This window comes from Tenebrio molitor, chromosome 1, assembly GCF_963966145.1.
Source record: "Tenebrio molitor chromosome 1, icTenMoli1.1, whole genome shotgun sequence".
Taxonomy (NCBI): domain Eukaryota; kingdom Metazoa; phylum Arthropoda; class Insecta; order Coleoptera; family Tenebrionidae; genus Tenebrio; species Tenebrio molitor.
In genome coordinates this window covers 2,847,812-2,865,177 of record NC_091046.1, presented here as the reverse complement: position 1 = coordinate 2,865,177, position 17,366 = coordinate 2,847,812, and positions in this window count along the sequence as shown.

Sequence of the window (17,366 nt, the reverse complement as noted above, 5' to 3'; positions counted from 1 at the left end):
TACCCGCCTATGGGTAAGGGCGAAAATGTTCTGTTGTGATAGAAACAGAGCTTTGTTAAAAAGTTCCATTGTTATAGAAAAAAATAAATAATCAAAATTTAGATTCTCATGGTTACAAAAAATAGAAACTAATTAATAACACAAAACGACTCGTTTGGTAAAAATTGTGGGGCAAAAAATCTTGGAATAATTTTACGAATTTTACAAAATATTATAGAGAAAAGTTTCATAAATTGGCGAGTTCTTTCACTGGTTAAAATTAACACACGTATTTCAGAAACACCCTGTATGCTTTTATAGCTAAAGCCGCCGCCACTGCATACAAATACTGGATGATTTTGAAAGTTGTGGAGATATTTTAATTACGAGCTACTGGCTTCATGTAGAACTCGGAAAAAATATTTAAAAAATTCTATGTCAAAAAATAAAATGACATTTATTTTTTGAGCTACAATTTTTTTTAATTGCTTTTAGTTTTCTACGTTGTCCTACAACCTCCTAGGTAAAATTTCGGCACATTTTAAAAATACACCCTTGTAAGTATATCATGTTTTATAAAATGTACGCCAATGCGCAGTAACCTATAGGAAATATACTTTAAAACAAGAAAACCGCATTGGTGTACGTTTTATAAAATATATATTCAAGAAATATAAATTTTCTTTTACCATAACCTCAATTTCTTGTTTGACATTTTTTTAACTAGGATTTGTTTATACTCTGAATCATGGCCTCCTTGATCGAAAGCGACAAAGTTTCCTAAGAGACCTTACCTCTTTCGATCTAGGAGGCCATGCTCTGAATACTACAAGTACATCCTAGTTAAGAATGCAGTAGATGTCCCTTCGAATGGAGAATGTTACCTTAAGAATGTTTCACTCTGGCGAACGCGGCAAATTTGAAAACATACATTCGAAGGAAAATTAACAACAAAAAAAGTCATAAAGGGACTTACGGTAGTGGTATTCTAATAACAAAATTGTAGTTTAGTGACGCGTTTGATACAAAAACTCGATAAGTTTGACACTAATAACCAAAAAATCGATCAAATATTAAATTTTGACAGTAGTTATCAAAAATCGAACATGTCTTGATGTAAACTCTTCTCTCATTTTGACCAATCAATGATGGGAAAATAGTTCCTATGCAGTGGCGGCTCGTGACTCGTTGACGAGGGAGGGCTCTCTAAAACGGAAAAATCCAGGTTAATTTTTTTCAGCTCAGAAGAAGCGCCTTGACAAGAGCAATCCAACGGTGCAAAATTCATTGCCATATGTGGCTTAATAAGGGAGCTATGGGCGTTTAAATGATTTTCCGAAGTGAAAATTAGATAGAAGGGGGGGTACATGGTTTTTTTCCAAAATTTTTTTGTCGCCGATTCGAACCAAATTGCTGTCAGTCATTGTATAGGATGAGTTGAATTCAGGTATAGTAAAAGTTCCGGCGATTGAACCCATTTTTTCCTGTGGGAGCCAAAAATATGGATTTTTTGGTTTTTTGCGAATTTCTGAAAAACGGAAAAATCCAGGTAAACTTTTTCTGGCTCAGAAGAAGCGCTTCGACAAGGGCAATCCAACGGTGCAAAATTCATTGCCATATGTGGCTTAATAAGGGAGCTATGGGCGTTTAAATGATTTTCCGAAGTGAAAATTAGATAGAAGGGGGGGGTACATGGTTTTTTTCCAAAATTTTTTGTCGCCGATTCGAACCAAATTGCTGTCAGTCATTGTATAGGATGAGTTGAATTCAGGTATAGTAAAAGTTCCGGCCATTGAACCCATTTTTTGCTGTGGGAGCCAAAAATATGGATTTGTTGGTTTTTTGCGAATTTCTCTAAAACGGAAAAATCCAGGTAAACTTTTTCTGGCTCAGAAGAAGCGCCTCGACAAGGGCAATCCAACGGTGCAAAATTCATTGCCATATGTGGCTTAATAAGGGAGCTATGGGCGTTTAAATGATTTTCCGAAGTGAAAATTAGATAGAAGGGGGGGGTACATGGTTTTTTTCCGAAAATTTTTTGTCGCCGATTCGAACCAAATTGCTGTCAGTCATTGTATAGGATGAGTTGAATTCGTGTATAGTAAAAGTTCCGGGCATTGAACCCATTTTTTCCTGTGGGTGCCAAAAATATGGATTTTTTGGTTTTTTGCGAATTTCTATAAAAACGGAAAAATCCAGGTAAACTTTTTCCGGCTCAGAAGAAGCGCCTCGACAAGGGCAATCCAACGGTGCAAAATTCATTGCCATATGTGGCTTAATAAGGGAGCTATGGGCGTTTAAATGATTTTCCGAAGTGAAAATTAGATAGAAGGGGGGGTACATGGTTTTTTTCCGAAAATTTTTTGTCGCCGATTCGAACCAAATTGCTGTCAGTCATTGTATAGGATGAGTTGAATTCAGGTATAGTAAAAGTTCCGGCCATTGAACCCATTTTTTCCTGTGGGAGCCAAAAATATGATTTTTTTTTTGCGAATTTCTCTAAAACGGAAAAATCCAGGTAAACTTTTTCGGGCTCAGAAGAAGCGCCTCGACAAGGGCAATCCAACGGTGCAAAATTCATTGCCATATGTGGCTTAATAAGGGAGCTATGGGCGTTTAAATGATTTTCCGAAGTGAAAATTAGATAGAAGGGGGGGGTACATGGTTTTTTTCCGAAATTTTTTTGTCGCCGATTCGAACCAAATTGCTGTCAGTCATTGTATAGGATGAGTTGAATTCAGGTATAGTAAAAGTTCCGGCCATTGAACCCATTTTTTCCTGTGGGAGCCAAAAATATGGATTTTTTGGTTTTTTGCGAATTTCTCTAAAACGGAAAAATCCAGGTAAACTTTTTCGTGCTCAGAAGAAGCGCCTCGACAAGGACAATCCAACGGTGCAAAATTCATTGCCATATGTGGCTTAATAAGGGAGCTATGGGCGTTTAAATGATTTTCCTAATGTCAAAATTGGATAGAAAATTTTTTGTCGCCGATTCGAACCAAATTGCTGTCAGTCATTGTATAGGATGAGTTGAATTCGGGTATAGTAAAAGTTCCGGCCATTGAACCCATTTTTTGCTGTGGGAGCCAAAAATATGGATTTTTCGGTTTTTTGCGAATTTCTATAAAAACGGAAAAATCCAGGTAAACTTTTTCCGGCTCAGAAGAAGCGCCTCGACAAGGGCAATCCAACGGTGCAAAATTCATTGCCATATGTGGCTTAATAAGGGAGCTATGGGCGTTTAAATGATTTTCCGAAGTGAAAATTAGATAGAAGGGGGGGGTACATGGTTTTTTTCCGAAATTTTTTTGTCGCCGATTCGAACCAAATTACTGTCAGTCATTGTATAGGATGAGTTGAATTCGGGTATAGTAAAAGTTCCGGCCATTTAACCCATTTTTTGCTGTGGGAGCCAAAAATATGGATTTTTTGGTTTTTTGCGAATTTCTCTAAAACGTAAAAATCCAGGTAAACTTTTTCTGGCTCAGAAGAAGCGCCTCGACAAGGGCAATCCAACGGTGGAAAATTCATTGCCATATGTGGCTTAATAAGGGAGCTATGGGCGTTTAAATGATTTTCCGAAGTGAAAATTAGATAGAAGGGGGGGGTACATGGTTTTTTTCCGAAAATTTTTTGTCGCCGATTCGAACCAAATTGCTGTCAGTCATTGTATAGGATGAGTTGAATTCGTGTATAGTAAAAGTTCCGGCCATTGAACCCATTTTTTGCTGTGGGAGCCAAAAATATGGATTTTTTGTTTTTTTGCGAATTTCTCTGAAACGGAAAAATCCAGGTAAACTTTTTCTGGCTCAGAAGAAGCGCCTCGACAAGGGCAATCCAACGGTGGAAAATTCATTGCCATATGTGGCTTAATAAGGGAGCTATGGGCGTTTAAATGATTTTCCGAAGTGAAAATTAGATAGAAGGGGGGGGTACATGGTTTTTTTCCGAAAATTTTTTGTCGCCGATTCGAACCAAATTGCTGTCAGTCATTGTATAGGATGAGTTGAATTCGGGTATAGTAAAAGTTCCGGCCATTTAACCCATTTTTTGCTGTGGGAGCCAAAAATATGGATTTTTTGGTTTTTTGCGAATTTCTCTAAAACGTAAAAATCCAGGTAAACTTTTTCTGGCTCAGAAGAAGCGCCTCGACAAGGGCAATCCAACGGTGGAAAATTCATTGCCATATGTGGCTTAATAAGGGAGCTATGGGCGTTTAAATGATTTTCCGAAGTGAAAATTAGATAGAAGGGGGGGGTACATGGTTTTTTTCCGAAAATTTTTTGTCGCCGATTCGAACCAAATTGCTGTCAGTCATTGTATAGGATGAGTTGAATTCGTGTATAGTAAAAGTTCCGGCCATTGAACCCATTTTTTGCTGTGGGAGCCAAAAATATGGATTTTTTGTTTTTTTGCGAATTTCTCTGAAACGGAAAAATCCAGGTAAACTTTTTCTGGCTCAGAAGAAGCGCCTCGACAAGGGCAATCCAACGGTGGAAAATTCATTGCCATATGTGGCTTAATAAGGGAGCTATGGGCGTTTAAATGATTTTCCGAAGTGAAAATTAGATAGAAGGGGGGGGTACATGGTTTTTTTCCGAAAATTTTTTGTCGCCGATTCGAACCAAATTGCTGTCAGTCATTGTATAGGATGAGTTGAATTCGTGTATAGTAAAAGTTCCGGCCATTGAACCCATTTTTTGCTGTGGGAGCCAAAAATATGGATTTTTTGTTTTTTTGCGAATTTCTCTGAAACGGAAAAATCCAGGTAAACTTTTTCTGGCTCAGAAGAAGCGCCTCGACAAGGGCAATCCAACGGTGCAAAATTCATTGCCATATGTGGCTTAATAAGGGAGCTATGGGCGTTTAAATGATTTTCCGAAGTGAAAATTAGATAGAAGGGGGGGGTACATGGTTTTTTTCCGAAAATTTTTTGTCGCCGATTCGAACCAAATTGCTGTCAGTCATTGTATAGGATGAGTTGAATTCGTGTATAGTAAAAGTTCCGGCCATTGAACCCATTTTTTGCTGTGGGAGCCAAAAATATGGATTTTTTGTTTTTTTGCGAATTTCTCGGAAACGGAAAAATCCAGGTAAACTTTTTCTGGCTCAGAAGAAGCGCCTCGACAAGGGCAATCCAACGGTGCAAAATTCATTGCCATATGTGGCTTAATAAGGGAGCTATGGGCGTTTAAATGATTTTCCGAAGTGAAAATTAGATAGAAGGGGGGGGTACATGGTTTTTTTCCGAAAATTTTTTGTCGCCGATTCGAACCAAATTGCTGTCAGTCATTGTATAGGATGAGTTGAATTCGGGTATAGTAAAAGTTCCGGCCATTTAACCCATTTTTTGCTGTGGGAGCCAAAAATATGGATTTTTTGGTTTTTTGCGAATTTCTCTAAAACGGAAAAATCCAGGTAAATTTTTTTCTGCTCAGAAGAAGCGCCTCGACTAGGGCAATCCAACGGTGAAAAATTCATTGCCATATGTGGCTTAATAAGGGAGCTATGGGCGTTTAAATGATTTTCCGAAGTGAAAATTAGATAGAAGGGGGGGGGTACATGGTTTTTTTCCGAAAATTTTTTGTCGCCTATTCGAGCCAAATTGCTGTCAGTTATTGTATAGGATGAGTTGAATTCGGGTATAGTAAAAGTTCCGGCCATTTAACCCATTTTTTGCTGTGGGAGCCAAAAATATGGATTTTTTGGTTTTTTGCGAATTTCTCTAAAACTTAAAAATCCAGGTAAACTTTTTCTGGCTCAGAAGAAGCGCCTCGACAAGGGCAATCCAACGGTGCAAAATTCATTGCCATATGTGGCTTAATAAGGGAGCTATGGGCGTTTAAATGATTTTCCGAAGTGAAAATTAGATAGAAGGGGGGGGTACATGGTTTTTTTCCGAAAATTTTTTGTCGCCGATTCGAACCAAATTGCTGTCAGTCATTGTATAGGATGAGTTGAATTCGGGTATAGTAAAAGTTCCGGCCATTTAACCCATTTTTTGCTGTGGGAGCCAAAAATATGGATTTTTTGGTTTTTTGCGAATTTCTCTATAACTTAAAAATCCAGGTAAACTTTTTCTGGCTCAGATGAAGCGCCTCGACAAGGGCAATCCAACGGTGCAAAATTCATTGCCATATGTGGCTTAATAAGGGAGCTATGGGCGTTTAAATGATTTTCCGAAGTGAAAATTAGATAGAAGGGGGGGGTACATGGTTTTTTTCCGAAAATTTTTTGTCGCCGATTCGAACCAAATTGCTGTCAGTCATTGTATAGGATGAGTTGAATTCGGGTATAGTAAAAGTTCCGGCCATTTAACCCATTTTTTGCTGTGGGAGCCAAAAATATGGATTTTTTGGTTTTTTGCGAATTTCTCTAAAACGGAAAAATCCAGGTAAACTTTTTCTGGCCCAGAAGAAGCGCCTCGACAAGGGCAATCCAACGGTGCAAAATTCATTGCCATATGTGGCTTAATAAGGGAGCTATGGGCGTTTAAATGATTTTCCGAAGTGAAAATTAGATAGAAGGGGGGGGTACATGGTTTTTTTCCGAAATTTTTTTGTCGCCGATTCGAACCAAATTACTGTCAGTCATTGTATAGGATGAGTTGTATTCGGGTATAGTAAAAGTTCCGGCCATTTAACCCATTTTTTGCTGTGGGAGCCAAAAATATGGATTTTTTGGTTTTTTGCGAATTTCTCTAAAACGGAAAAATCCAGGTAATTTTTTTTCTGCTCAGAAGAAGCGCCTCGACTAGGGCAATCCAACGGTGAAAAATTCATTGCCATATGTGGCTTAATAAGGCAGCTATGGGCGTTTAAATGATTTTCCGAAGTGAAAATTAGATAGAAGGGGGGGGGTACATGGTTTTTTTCCGAAAATTTTTTGTCGCCTATTCGAGCCAAATTGCTGTCAGTTATTGTATAGGATGAGTTGAATTCAGGTATAGTAAAAGTTCCGGGCATTGAACCCATTTTTTCCTGTGGGAGACAAAAATATGGATTTTTTGGTTTTTTGCGAATTTCTATAAAAACGGAAAAATCCAGGTAAACTTTTTCCGGCTCAGAAGAAGCGCCTCGACAAGGGCAATCCAACGGTGCAAAATTCATTGCCATATGTGGCTTAATAAGGGAGCTATGGGCGTTTAAATGATTTTCCGAAGTGAAAATTAGGTAGAAGGGGGGGGTACATGGTTTTTTTTCCGAAATTTTTTTGTCGCCGATTCGAAGCAAATTGCTGTCAGTTATTGTATAGGATGAGTTGAATTCAGGTATAGTAAAAGTTCCGGCCATTGAACCCATTTTTTCCTGTGGTAGCCAAAAATATGGATTTTTTGTTTTTTTGCGAATTTCTCTAAAACGGAAAAATCCAGGTAAACTTTTTCTGGCTCAGAAGAAGCGCCTCGACAAGGGCAATCCAACGGTGCAAAATTCATTGCCATATGTGGCTTAATAAGGGAGCTATGGGCGTTTAAATGATTTTCCGAAGTGAAAATTAGATAGAAGGGGGGGGTACATGGTTTTTTTCCGAAAATTTTTTGTCGCCGATTCGAACCAAATTGCTGTCAGTCATTGTATAGGATGAGTTGAATTCGGGTATAGTAAAAGTTCCGGCCATTTAACCCATTTTTTGCTGTGGGAGCCAAAAATATGGATTTTTTGGTTTTTTGCGAATTTCTCTAAAACGGAAAAATCCAGGTAAATTTTTTTCTGCTCAGAAGAAGCGCCTCGACTAGGGCAATCCAACGGTGAAAAATTCATTGCCATATGTGGCTTAATAAGGGAGCTATGGGCGTTTAAATGATTTTCCGAAGTGAAAATTAGATAGAAGGGGGGGGGTACATGGTTTTTTTCCGAAAATTTTTTGTCGCCTATTCGAGCCAAATTGCTGTCAGTTATTGTATAGGATGAGTTGAATTCGGGTATAGTAAAAGTTCCGGCCATTTAACCCATTTTTTGCTGTGGGAGCCAAAAATATGGATTTTTTGGTTTTTTGCGAATTTCTCTAAAACTTAAAAATCCAGGTAAACTTTTTCTGGCTCAGAAGAAGCGCCTCGACAAGGGCAATCCAACGGTGCAAAATTCATTGCCATATGTGGCTTAATAAGGGAGCTATGGGCGTTTAAATGATTTTCCGAAGTGAAAATTAGATAGAAGGGGGGGGTACATGGTTTTTTTCCGAAAATTTTTTGTCGCCGATTCGAACCAAATTGCTGTCAGTCATTGTATAGGATGAGTTGAATTCGGGTATAGTAAAAGTTCCGGCCATTTAACCCATTTTTTGCTGTGGGAGCCAAAAATATGGATTTTTTGGTTTTTTGCGAATTTCTCTAAAACTTAAAAATCCAGGTAAACTTTTTCTGGCTCAGATGAAGCGCCTCGACAAGGGCAATCCAACGGTGCAAAATTCATTGCCATATGTGGCTTAATAAGGGAGCTATGGGCGTTTAAATGATTTTCCGAAGTGAAAATTAGATAGAAGGGGGGGGTACATGGTTTTTTTCCGAAAATTTTTTGTCGCCGATTCGAACCAAATTGCTGTCAGTCATTGTATAGGATGAGTTGAATTCGGGTATAGTAAAAGTTCCGGCCATTTAACCCATTTTTTGCTGTGGGAGCCAAAAATATGGATTTTTTGGTTTTTTGCGAATTTCTCTAAAACGGAAAAATCCAGGTAAACTTTTTCTGGCCCAGAAGAAGCGCCTCGACAAGGGCAATCCAACGGTGCAAAATTCATTGCCATATGTGGCTTAATAAGGGAGCTATGGGCGTTTAAATGATTTTCCGAAGTGAAAATTAGATAGAAGGGGGGGGTACATGGTTTTTTTCCGAAATTTTTTTGTCGCCGATTCGAACCAAATTACTGTCAGTCATTGTATAGGATGAGTTGTATTCGGGTATAGTAAAAGTTCCGGCCATTTAACCCATTTTTTGCTGTGGGAGCCAAAAATATGGATTTTTTGGTTTTTTGCGAATTTCTCTAAAACGGAAAAATCCAGGTAATTTTTTTTCTGCTCAGAAGAAGCGCCTCGACTAGGGCAATCCAACGGTGAAAAATTCATTGCCATATGTGGCTTAATAAGGCAGCTATGGGCGTTTAAATGATTTTCCGAAGTGAAAATTAGATAGAAGGGGGGGGGTACATGGTTTTTTTCCGAAAATTTTTTGTCGCCTATTCGAGCCAAATTGCTGTCAGTTATTGTATAGGATGAGTTGAATTCAGGTATAGTAAAAGTTCCGGGCATTGAACCCATTTTTTCCTGTGGGAGACAAAAATATGGATTTTTTGGTTTTTTGCGAATTTCTATAAAAACGGAAAAATCCAGGTAAACTTTTTCCGGCTCAGAAGAAGCGCCTCGACAAGGGCAATCCAACGGTGCAAAATTCATTGCCATATGTGGCTTAATAAGGGAGCTATGGGCGTTTAAATGATTTTCCGAAGTGAAAATTAGGTAGAAGGGGGGGGTACATGGTTTTTTTTCCGAAATTTTTTTGTCGCCGATTCGAAGCAAATTGCTGTCAGTTATTGTATAGGATGAGTTGAATTCAGGTATAGTAAAAGTTCCGGCCATTGAACCCATTTTTTCCTGTGGTAGCCAAAAATATGGATTTTTTGTTTTTTTGCGAATTTCTCTAAAACGGAAAAATCCAGGTAAACTTTTTCTGGCTCAGAAGAAGCGCCTCGACAAGGGCAATCCAACGGTGCAAAATTCATTGCCATATGTGGCTTAATAAGGGAGCTATGGGCGTTTAAATGATTTTCCGAAGTGAAAATTAGATAGAAGGGGGGGGTACATGGTTTTTTTCCGAAAATTTTTTGTCGCCGATTCGAACCAAATTGCTGTCAGTCATTGTATAGGATGAGTTGAATTCGGGTATAGTAAAAGTTCCGGCCATTTAACCCATTTTTTGCTGTGGGAGCCAAAAATATGGATTTTTTGGTTTTTTGCGAATTTCTCTAAAACGGAAAAATCCAGGTAATTTTTTTTCTGCTCAGAAGAAGCGCCTCGACTAGGGCAATCCAACGGTGAAAAATTCATTGCCATATGTGGCTTAATAAGGCAGCTATGGGCGTTTAAATGATTTTCCGAAGTGAAAATTAGATAGAAGGGGGGGGTACATGGTTTTTTTCCGAAAATTTTTTGTCGCCTATTCGAGCCAAATTGCTGTCAGTTATTGTATAGGATGAGTTGAATTCAGGTATAGTAAAAGTTCCGGGCATTGAACCCATTTTTTCCTGTGGGAGACAAAAATATGGATTTTTTGGTTTTTTGCGAATTTCTCTAAAACGTAAAAATCCAGGTAAACTTTTTCTGGCTCAGAAGAAGCGCCTCGACAAGGGCAATCCAACGGTGCAAAATTCATTGCCATATGTGGCTTAATAAGGGAGCTATGGGCGTTTAAATGATTTTCCGAAGTGAAAATTAGATAGAAGGGGGGGGTACATGGTTTTTTTCCGAAATTTTTTTGTCGCCGATTCGAACCAAATTACTGTCAGTCATTGTATAGGATGAGTTGAATTCGGGTATAGTAAAAGTTCCGGCCATTTAACCCATTTTTTGCTGTGGGAGCCAAAAATATGGATTTTTTGGTTTTTTGCGAATTTCTCTAAAACGGAAAAATCCAGGTAAATTTTTTTCTGCTCAGAAGAAGCGCCTCGACTAGGGCAATCCAACGGTGAAAAATTCATTGCCATATGTGGCTTAATAAGGCAGCTATGGGCGTTTAAATGATTTTCCGAAGTGAAAATTAGATAGAAGGGGGGGGGTACATGGTTTTTTCCGAAAATTTTTTGTCGCCTATTCGAGCCAAATTGCTGTCAGTTATTGTATAGGATGAGTTGAATTCAGGTATAGTAAAAGTTCCGGGCATTGAACCCATTTTTTCCTGTGGGTGCCAAAAATATGGATTTTTTGGTTTTTTGCGAATTTCTATAAAAACGGAAAAATCCAGGTAAACTTTTTCCGGCTCAGAAGAAGCGCCTCGACAAGGGCAATCCAACGGTGCAAAATTCATTGCCATATGTGGCTTAATAAGGGAGCTATGGGCGTTTAAATGATTTTCCGAAGTGAAAATTAGATAGAAGGGGGGGTACATGGTTTTTTTCCGAAAATTTTTTGTCGCCGATTCGAACCAAATTGCTGTCAGTCATTGTATAGGATGAGTTGAATTCAGGTATAGTAAAAGTTCCGGCCATTGAACCCATTTTTTCCTGTGGGAGCCAAAAATATGAATTTTTTTTTGCGAATTTCTCTAAAACGGAAAAATCCAGGTAAACTTTTTCGGGCTCAGAAGAAGCGCCTCGACAAGGGCAATCCAACGGTGCAAAATTCATTGCCATATGTGGCTTAATAAGGGAGCTATGGGCGTTTAAATGATTTTCCGAAGTGAAAATTAGATAGAAGGGGGGGGTACATGGTTTTTTTCCGAAATTTTTTTGTCGCCGATTCGAACCAAATTGCTGTCAGTCATTGTATAGGATGAGTTGAATTCAGGTATAGTAAAAGTTCCGGCCATTGAACCCATTTTTTCCTGTGGGAGCCAAAAATATGGATTTTTTGGTTTTTTGCGAATTTCTCTAAAACGGAAAAATCCAGGTAAACTTTTTCGTGCTCAGAAGAAGCGCCTCGACAAGGACAATCCAACGGTGCAAAATTCATTGCCATATGTGGCTTAATAAGGGAGCTATGGGCGTTTAAATGATTTTCCTAATGTCAAAATTGGATAGAAAATTTTTTGTCGCCGATTCGATCCAAATTGCTGTCAGTCATTGTATAGGATGAGTTGAATTCGGGTATAGTAAAAGTTCCGGCCATTGAACCCATTTTTTGCTGTGGGAGCCAAAAATATGGATTTTTCGGTTTTTTGCGAATTTCTATAAAAACGGAAAAATCCAGGTAAACTTTTTCCGGCTCAGAAGAAGCGCCTCGACAAGGGCAATCCAACGGTGCAAAATTCATTGCCATATGTGGCTTAATAAGGGAGCTATGGGCGTTTAAATGATTTTCCGAAGTGAAAATTAGATAGAAGGGGGGGGTACATGGTTTTTTTCCGAAAATTTTTTGTCGCCGATTCGAACCAAATTGCTGTCAGTCATTGTATAGGATGAGTTGAATTCGTGTATAGTAAAAGTTCCGGCCATTGAACCCATTTTTTGCTGTGGGAGCCAAAAATATGGATTTTTTGTTTTTTTGCGAATTTCTCTGAAACGGAAAAATCCAGGTAAACTTTTTCTGGCTCAGAAGAAGCGCCTCGACAAGGGCAATCCAACGGTGCAAAATTCATTGCCATATGTGGCTTAATAAGGGAGCTATGGGCGTTTAAATGATTTTCCGAAGTGAAAATTAGATAGAAGGGGGGGGTACATGGTTTTTTTCCGAAAATTTTTTGTCGCCGATTCGAACCAAATTGCTGTCAGTCATTGTATAGGATGAGTTGAATTCGGGTATAGTAAAAGTTCCGGCCATTTAACCCATTTTTTGCTGTGGGAGCCAAAAATATGGATTTTTTGGTTTTTTGCGAATTTCTCTAAAACGTAAAAATCCAGGTAAACTTTTTCTGGCTCAGAAGAAGCGCCTCGACAAGGGCAATCCAACGGTGGAAAATTCATTGCCATATGTGGCTTAATAAGGGAGCTATGGGCGTTTAAATGATTTTCCGAAGTGAAAATTAGATAGAAGGGGGGGGTACATGGTTTTTTTCCGAAAATTTTTTGTCGCCGATTCGAACCAAATTGCTGTCAGTCATTGTATAGGATGAGTTGAATTCGTGTATAGTAAAAGTTCCGGCCATTGAACCCATTTTTTGCTGTGGGAGCCAAAAATATGGATTTTTTGTTTTTTTGCGAATTTCTCTGAAACGGAAAAATCCAGGTAAACTTTTTCTGGCTCAGAAGAAGCGCCTCGACAAGGGCAATCCAACGGTGGAAAATTCATTGCCATATGTGGCTTAATAAGGGAGCTATGGGCGTTTAAATGATTTTCCGAAGTGAAAATTAGATAGAAGGGGGGGGTACATGGTTTTTTTCCGAAAATTTTTTGTCGCCGATTCGAACCAAATTGCTGTCAGTCATTGTATAGGATGAGTTGAATTCGGGTATAGTAAAAGTTCCGGCCATTTAACCCATTTTTTGCTGTGGGAGCCAAAAATATGGATTTTTTGGTTTTTTGCGAATTTCTCTAAAACGTAAAAATCCAGGTAAACTTTTTCTGGCTCAGAAGAAGCGCCTCGACAAGGGCAATCCAACGGTGGAAAATTCATTGCCATATGTGGCTTAATAAGGGAGCTATGGGCGTTTAAATGATTTTCCGAAGTGAAAATTAGATAGAAGGGGGGGGTACATGGTTTTTTTCCGAAAATTTTTTGTCGCCGATTCGAACCAAATTGCTGTCAGTCATTGTATAGGATGAGTTGAATTCGTGTATAGTAAAAGTTCCGGCCATTGAACCCATTTTTTGCTGTGGGAGCCAAAAATATGGATTTTTTGTTTTTTTGCGAATTTCTCTGAAACGGAAAAATCCAGGTAAACTTTTTCTGGCTCAGAAGAAGCGCCTCGACAAGGGCAATCCAACGGTGGAAAATTCATTGCCATATGTGGCTTAATAAGGGAGCTATGGGCGTTTAAATGATTTTCCGAAGTGAAAATTAGATAGAAGGGGGGGGTACATGGTTTTTTTCCGAAAATTTTTTGTCGCCGATTCGAACCAAATTGCTGTCAGTCATTGTATAGGATGAGTTGAATTCGTGTATAGTAAAAGTTCCGGCCATTGAACCCATTTTTTGCTGTGGGAGCCAAAAATATGGATTTTTTGTTTTTTTGCGAATTTCTCTGAAACGGAAAAATCCAGGTAAACTTTTTCTGGCTCAGAAGAAGCGCCTCGACAAGGGCAATCCAACGGTGCAAAATTCATTGCCATATGTGGCTTAATAAGGGAGCTATGGGCGTTTAAATGATTTTCCGAAGTGAAAATTAGATAGAAGGGGGGGGTACATGGTTTTTTTCCGAAAATTTTTTGTCGCCGATTCGAACCAAATTGCTGTCAGTCATTGTATAGGATGAGTTGAATTCGTGTATAGTAAAAGTTCCGGCCATTGAACCCATTTTTTGCTGTGGGAGCCAAAAATATGGATTTTTTGTTTTTTTGCGAATTTCTCGGAAACGGAAAAATCCAGGTAAACTTTTTCTGGCTCAGAAGAAGCGCCTCGACAAGGGCAATCCAACGGTGCAAAATTCATTGCCATATGTGGCTTAATAAGGGAGCTATGGGCGTTTAAATGATTTTCCGAAGTGAAAATTAGATAGAAGGGGGGGGTACATGGTTTTTTTCCGAAAATTTTTTGTCGCCGATTCGAACCAAATTGCTGTCAGTCATTGTATAGGATGAGTTGAATTCGTGTATAGTAAAAGTTCCGGCCATTGAACCCATTTTTTGCTGTGGGAGCCAAAAATATGGATTTTTTGTTTTTTTGCGAATTTCTCTGAAACGGAAAAATCCAGGTAAATTTTTTTCTGCTCAGAAGAAGCGCCTCGACTAGGGCAATCCAACGGTGAAAAATTCATTGCCATATGTGGCTTAATAAGGGAGCTATGGGCGTTTAAATGATTTTCCGAAGTGAAAATTAGATAGAAGGGGGGGGGTACATGGTTTTTTTCCGAAAATTTTTTGTCGCCTATTCGAGCCAAATTGCTGTCAGTTATTGTATAGGATGAGTTGAATTCGGGTATAGTAAAAGTTCCGGCCATTTAACCCATTTTTTGCTGTGGGAGCCAAAAATATGGATTTTTTGGTTTTTTGCGAATTTCTCTAAAACTTAAAAATCCAGGTAAACTTTTTCTGGCTCAGAAGAAGCGCCTCGACAAGGGCAATCCAACGGTGCAAAATTCATTGCCATATGTGGCTTAATAAGGGAGCTATGGGCGTTTAAATGATTTTCCGAAGTGAAAATTAGATAGAAGGGGGGGGTACATGGTTTTTTTCCGAAAATTTTTTGTCGCCGATTCGAACCAAATTGCTGTCAGTCATTGTATAGGATGAGTTGAATTCGGGTATAGTAAAAGTTCCGGCCATTTAACCCATTTTTTGCTGTGGGAGCCAAAAATATGGATTTTTTGGTTTTTTGCGAATTTCTCTAAAACTTAAAAATCCAGGTAAACTTTTTCTGGCTCAGATGAAGCGCCTCGACAAGGGCAATCCAACGGTGCAAAATTCATTGCCATATGTGGCTTAATAAGGGAGCTATGGGCGTTTAAATGATTTTCCGAAGTGAAAATTAGATAGAAGGGGGGGGTACATGGTTTTTTTCCGAAAATTTTTTGTCGCCGATTCGAACCAAATTGCTGTCAGTCATTGTATAGGATGAGTTGAATTCGGGTATAGTAAAAGTTCCGGCCATTTAACCCATTTTTTGCTGTGGGAGCCAAAAATATGGATTTTTTGGTTTTTTGCGAATTTCTCTAAAACGGAAAAATCCAGGTAAACTTTTTCTGGCCCAGAAGAAGCGCCTCGACAAGGGCAATCCAACGGTGCAAAATTCATTGCCATATGTGGCTTAATAAGGGAGCTATGGGCGTTTAAATGATTTTCCGAAGTGAAAATTAGATAGAAGGGGGGGGGGTACATGGTTTTTTTCCGAAAATTTTTTGTCGCCTATTCGAGCCAAATTGCTGTCAGTTATTGTATAGGATGAGTTGAATTCAGGTATAGTAAAAGTTCCGGGCATTGAACCCATTTTTTCCTGTGGGAGACAAAAATATGGATTTTTTGGTTTTTTGCGAATTTCTATAAAAACGGAAAAATCCAGGTAAACTTTTTCCGGCTCAGAAGAAGCGCCTCGACAAGGGCAATCCAACGGTGCAAAATTCATTGCCATATGTGGCTTAATAAGGGAGCTATGGGCGTTTAAATGATTTTCCGAAGTGAAAATTAGGTAGAAGGGGGGGGTACATGGTTTTTTTTCCGAAATTTTTTTGTCGCCGATTCGAAGCAAATTGCTGTCAGTTATTGTATAGGATGAGTTGAATTCAGGTATAGTAAAAGTTCCGGCCATTGAACCCATTTTTTCCTGTGGTAGCCAAAAATATGGATTTTTTGTTTTTTTGCGAATTTCTCTAAAACGGAAAAATCCAGGTAAACTTTTTCTGGCTCAGAAGAAGCGCCTCGACAAGGGCAATCCAACGGTGCAAAATTCATTGCCATATGTGGCTTAATAAGGGAGCTATGGGCGTTTAAATGATTTTCCGAAGTGAAAATTAGATAGAAGGGGGGGGTACATGGTTTTTTTCCGAAAATTTTTTGTCGCCGATTCGAACCAAATTGCTGTCAGTCATTGTATAGGATGAGTTGAATTCGGGTATAGTAAAAGTTCCGGCCATTTAACCCATTTTTTGCTGTGGGAGCCAAAAATATGGATTTTTTGGTTTTTTGCGAATTTCTCTAAAACTTAAAAATCCAGGTAAATTTTTTTCTGCTCAGAAGAAGCGCCTCGACTAGGGCAATCCAACGGTGAAAAATTCATTGCCATATGTGGCTTAATAAGGGAGCTATGGGCGTTTAAATGATTTTCCGAAGTGAAAATTAGATAGAAGGGGGGGGTACATGGTTTTTTTCCGAAAATTTTTTGTCGCCGATTCGAACCAAATTGCTGTCAGTCATTGTATAGGATGAGTTGAATTCGGGTATAGTAAAAGTTCCGGCCATTTAACCCATTTTTTGCTGTGGGAGCCAAAAATATGGATTTTTTGGTTTTTTGCGAATTTCTCTAAAACGGAAAAATCCAGGTAAACTTTTTCTGGCCCAGAAGAAGCGCCTCGACAAGGGCAATCCAACGGTGCAAAATTCATTGCCATATGTGGCTTAATAAGGGAGCTATGGGCGTTTAAATGATTTTCCGAAGTGAAAATTAGATAGAAGGGGGGGGTACATGGTTTTTTTCCGAAATTTTTTTGTCGCCGATTCGAACCAAATTACTGTCAGTCATTGTATAGGATGAGTTGTATTCGGGTATAGTAAAAGTTCCGGCCATTTAACCCATTTTTTGCTGTGGGAGCCAAAAATATGGATTTTTTGGTTTTTTGCGAATTTCTCTAAAACGGAAAAATCCAGGTAATTTTTTTTCTGCTCAGAAGAAGCGCCTCGACTAGGGCAATCCAACGGTGAAAAATTCATTGCCATATGTGGCTTAATAAGGGAGCTATGGGCGTTTAAATGATTTTCCGAAGTGAAAATTAGATAGAAGGGGGGGGGTACATGGTTTTTTTCCGAAAATTTTTTGTCGCCTATTCGAGCCAAATTGCTGTCAGTTATTGTATAGGATGAGTTGAATTCAGGTATAGTAAAAGTTCCGGGCATTGAACCCATTTTTTCCTGTGGGAGACAAAAATATGGATTT